The 5,444-nt window shown below is 38.4% G+C and overlaps 1 long non-coding RNA gene across 1 annotated transcript; it reads right to left on the reverse strand.

Moving 5' to 3' along the window:
- Nucleotides 1–205: 205 nt before the first annotated feature.
- LOC118342149 lies at nt 206–1,319 on the reverse strand. Its single transcript, XR_004797463.1, has 3 exons — nt 1,186–1,319; nt 920–1,007; nt 206–836 (listed from the first exon to the last, which is right to left on the reverse strand). It is a non-coding gene; the product is annotated as an uncharacterized LOC118342149 (long non-coding RNA).
- Nucleotides 1,320–5,444: the final 4,125 nt, after the last annotated feature.

Genomic DNA, 5,444 nt, shown 5'->3' on the forward strand with positions numbered 1-5,444 from the left:
TCCAAACATTCAGCTGTAGGAACAAGAGGAAAAACATATTTTTGAGTGGAGGGGAGCTTTAATCTAGGCAGACACCGTACAGATTATACTTGTGTGGGTTCTATAGCAGCCTAAAAAGCCACAAAATGAAAACATAACTGTTCTGTTGAACAGTTTGCCATCCAGCCTGAAACCCTTTTTTTCCCCACCTTCACTGCTTCTACTGCACTCTGCCTTTGGGTGGCAGCGTAGTGTCAGCATAAAGCTCACAGGTTCTGGTTGTGCAGAAAGGCCAATTAAAACATGTAGTGTGAGTTAACACAATGGATAAGATCAATAAAAACAGGTCATTTCTGTGCAGCATCACAAAGACCAATGATCAGCCATGAACTTGTATTTCAATAATAATGATTATAGTAGTTTGAGTACAAATTATATTTATAGTCTTTTAATTTTACAGTGTAAAAATTACTACAAACCTTCCAATGAAATAATTAAGCTGCGTTAAATGTTTTAGCCACTCTGGAAACAAGAAATGCACAACAAACTGACAAAGTCAAAGTCCTGACTTACTATCAAACTCAATATATCCATCAAACTAATATTAATAACGTTATATTCATGTTTTCACTTGGATCACATAGTATATGATTTCAAACGTACAACTAAATATATATGCTGTTGTATAATGAAATTCTTGAAATTCTACCTAAATGATAAAGACAGGCATTTTTTTCACACGGTGCACAGTGTTCGGCGTAGATACATGACCAGATGGTACACAGTGTCTTCCTACTGTCTGCTGGTTCTCTCTGTGCTGAAGGATTCACTGAGATGTTCTCACACTGCGAGTCCACCTGCAGGACAGTTAAAACAGAGTTGACTGAGGGAAATATAAGATTAAATAAAATTAGAAACACATAAAAATAGAGTCCTTTACCTCAGCCACAGGTGGAACAAAAGTAGTGGAACTGGGATCAGTAATATAACTGCCAGTCTTATTGCATTAATCAGTGGCATTGATGTCCCTAGAGCCAGAGAGAGGTGGATGTAAGATTTGTGGTACTGGTTGGAAACAAACTTTAAAAGAATATGGAGACAGAGGGTTGAATATGTGCCATTTTCATTTACAATGCCTGAGTTACAATTGCAAAAGTGCTTCTAATACCTACAAACTGTTCAGTTTGAATTAACACCCATGCAAACCTTTAACAGTGAGAGTCTTTTCATTTGAGCTGTGGGTTTTGACAGCACAGGAGTAGTTTCCTGCATGCTGACTGCTGACTGGGTCTAGAACGCAAAGGTGTGTTGTTCTGGTTCTCTGCAGGGTCCAGAGGTCGACTGTTCAGGTACCAGATGTAGTTGTGTGTCAGTCCAGAGGACACGCTGGGTAGCTGCAGGTTCAGTGGACTCCCTGCTGACCCCTCCATGTCAGCCACCTGCAGAAGAGTAAACTGTCAGCCTTCCAGACCTGAAAGATGGTTATGACTTGGTCTAGTAAATGTAAAGATAGAGACATGTGTTGATGCTTTGAAACTTGACTGTGCCAATTGGATAAACAGTCATTTAGAAGAAGAAATCTTTTAGAGTAAAGAGTAAAAAAGATACACTGATTGCTCAGAATGTGAGTCATAAAGTAAAGATTCAAAAGACGAAAGCTCCTACATAACTGGTTGGATTTTGTACAGAGACAGCCTTAAAACGCTTGAACTGACTCCTGTTCATGTTCAGCTGTTTTGAGTGGAGTTGAAGCAAAAAACAAACAACAAAACTAAGCAGGAAAACACTATAATAGATTCATCAAAATATGGACAAAGCTACTGTGTTTGACAAAGTGTTGCATTATTACCACATTAAGTCTGAACCAGCCTTTCAACCGCAGTGTACAGACAGAGTGTAGTTTGCTGACTGATGCTGGTATGTGATGAGAGAGTGACAAATTCTGAAAGATATTCAACCTAAAAATAATTACCTGTGACAACCAAAGTCACTCCAGGAGAATCAGACCATGCCCATTTTTCATCATGTAGAAATATGTATTCTGCTGAGTCATTCATCTGCAGGTTATTGATTCTTAGGATGTGGCTGCCATGCATGTTGTCATGATACTCCAGATGATTTGCATTCCCTATCAATTTCTCAGCATCATCCTCACCACTTCTCTTTAATTTATACCAAAATTTATGGTTTTTGTTGATTCTTTGACTGGATTCTTTGACTGTGTATTTTCTGGAAATGTTAACTGAAGAGCTTTCCACAGCACAGAGTCGTCTACTGGCATAATTCCCACTCCAGCAGGTGCCATCTACGCTACCTGAAATATAGATAGGACAGCAAAACAAGCTCGATAAAGCAGCAGATTCAGGTGATAATTCTCTGTAGGGTCATCATTACATTACTTTAGGTTTATTTAAAAAATACGTAACCTAGACAACTTTAACTCTATTGCAGACATAAAATACATATGTTGTTCAAATGTTTTATTTACGCCCTTATAAACCCTGAAAATAGTTAGAACATCCCTCTGAAAGTAGCAAAAGTGACTGGTTAAATGGGCAAAAACTGATAAAACATTAATTGGATCTACAGAGAAGCTTAAATATAGTTACCTATTCATTTGACACTGTTCATACTGTAAACAATGTTAATGTTCTATATATCTTAACATATTCATATCTACCCCTTACTGTTTATTCTATTTAGTATCTCTATAAAATATGAACTCTGCACTTGCTTTTTGCATTTCTGGTTAGCTGCTTAACAGCATTTTATTGTCTCAGTACGTGTTCTCTGTTCAATGACAATAAAAGTATTTATTTAATTTGTATTTATTTTTCAAAGGCATGTAAAGGCATTTTTTTCTTAATTGTTTCTCATTGTATTTTTGTGCTGATAAGAATTAGAGATTTTAAGATTTGCAACATTTTGAATTCAATACATTTTAGCACTGTATAGCATTGTAGATTTTGACACTATTACTTAAAATCTGCACTAATCAATGTTCTGCATGTTTCTGTTTGGTGATAAAACTGTTATAAATGTTGGTAAATCACAAACAAATACTCCTGAACTTCTCACTGGCCATCTCTGTATAATAAGCAATCATCATATAGAGAGTCAATAATAAAAAGTAACTAGAGACTTACGTTCTAATTAATCATAAATCATATCTGCAGTTATAGAAGCTTATAAGTTAGAAGTTTTAAACCCTTTAGGTTTAGGTGTTTCTGTTGTTTCCCTGTGATGTTCAAACATTATTATCTCCTTTCTATGGCTACCCGATGCAAATGTCCCTTAGTTATAATAGACCATTAAAGCTCATTTATACTCACAGACTTCAGCAGTGTGCAGTTCCTCGTGGCCTTTTATAGCACAGGAGAAAACATCGTACACAACGGACCATGTAGGAACTGTTAAGTTTTGACTCTCAGATAATCTGTAAAGGCGTTTCCTCAAGTACCACCTATAGGCAGTTTGAGGGTCAGTCAGAGGACAGCTGGGCGTACAGGTCAGTCTGATAGAGTCCGCATCTACTCTAGTCCTTTGAACATGTACTTCTGTTAGGAGATGATAAATACACTTCAGTTACTGTGCCATGTTATATTAGTTAATACATCTTTTTTAAAGTATTTTATTGCCTTTATGATGCAGTCCCGCACAGCTCGAAAGACCACACAGTGAAAAGGGGGGGCAGAGAGAAGGGGGAATGACAGGCCAGCAAACGGGCGCACCAGTGCGGATTCGAACGCCTGCGCGGCCCCTGCAGCAACGGACTCAGCCTCGGTACATGGGTCACCAGCTCTACCCACTGAGCTAACCGGACGCCCAATGAATCTTTTTTTAAATTATTATTCAAATGAATTATTTGATTATTACTGACTGTAAGAAATCATTTGTGAAAGTACTGTCACTGTCAGTAACAAGGTAATGTTAGGTATTGTTCCTTTTTTTTAAAAAGGTGTGTGTGGTATGGTATGCATTGAGACATCTAGTGACTGTCAAAGCTCCACATACCCACGACACAGTTAGTTGCCTCTACAGTTCTAGCAGAATTTGAGGGTGTAGTTACCCTTTAAAGGGTGTGCAGGTGGGAATGTGTGTATGTTTGGGGAAATTTAACCTGTTGGGTATGTGATGGAGCAGGGCTCATCCTCTGATGTCTGCTTATAAGAACACATTCTCCCTTTAGCATAGGTCACAGTAAAGCAGGTTGATGTGACAGAATCTGGGCAAAAAGAAATGACATTGAGTATTTTTAATAATGAAGGTATTCACAGTATATCATAGCATTACAATTTAAGGTTGCAATGAGTTATTAAAGGGCAACTTAATACCCCCTGAAAATCTTGTTTTAACTGACCTGCAGTGGTTTAACTTCTCACCTTGCTGTAGAGATGTACAGGTGTACCCCAGGACACTGTGACATCACTGCTGAGTGATAAGTTGTGCTATGTATATATGATATGTTGTATCAAGATAGACTATACAAAATCATAATGTATCTTTTAAGATTTATCCAAAATCTATAACTTTAAGAGCACGTTTAGCTCGCGATTCATCACATTGTCACTCACCCACTGAGACTCCCTCAGGGGCTCTGAGATCCTCCGTAGCCTTCTATAGCACAGGAGCGTACTCTCCGACTGGCTCCGTCACAGCATAGACCAGCTATTTGGTCACCGAGGCGAGACCCAGTTACCTGATAGCAGAAACTCTCCGTTCTTAGCGTACCAAAACGATGTAGCTGCAGGCGGGTTTCAGTCCCCAGTAGGACACGCTGTGCGACACAGTCACGTCGTCTTGTCTGTCCCTCCTGTGGCAGGAAAATCACCTTTACTTGCAGGTCTGAGATGATGGTGAATAAAACAAGAGTTAATATACTGATGCCATTCTAAAATCAATAAATGACAGCCTGTCACTGTACCTGTAACGTTAAGCTCAACTCTATGGCTCCAGCAGTGTCCTGCTTTGTCAGTTATATTTCCGCAGCAGTAAAACTTTGAATCACTCTCTCTTAGGTCATTCATCGTTACAGTGGCTGTACTCTTTCCAGCAATGTAAGTTGAATTTCCATCTCCAGACAAGTCAGTCACAACAAACTTGGATCCATCCCAGTGTATGGTGTACAAGTTTATGCTTGAAGTGGGATGTTCAGTTGAGCAGGGCAGATCTACTGATGAACCTTTTAAGGCACATATGCGGTGTACTCGTCCCTGAACACCTTTAACAAAAGATTTTATTAGCAAACATCTGCACAGATTTATACTCATAAAATCATATATGTTATTACAAACTAATAATGATGACTATATATTGCAAACAATTTGTGTGACTACCTTGAGAGCTGACTAAATTCACTTTAATTTGCAGATTAATTATATTCAGGGGCGTAGGAATGAGTTTAACACTGGGGGGGACACATATTGGTTAAGTTATTGGAAAAATCATGTTCTTTTACAATCATC

The sequence above is a fragment of the Morone saxatilis genome, unplaced genomic scaffold, assembly GCF_004916995.1.
Source record: "Morone saxatilis isolate NCDOM2014 unplaced genomic scaffold, NCSU_SB_2.0 Contig8, whole genome shotgun sequence".
NCBI classification, from domain to species: Eukaryota; Metazoa; Chordata; class Actinopteri; family Moronidae; genus Morone; species Morone saxatilis.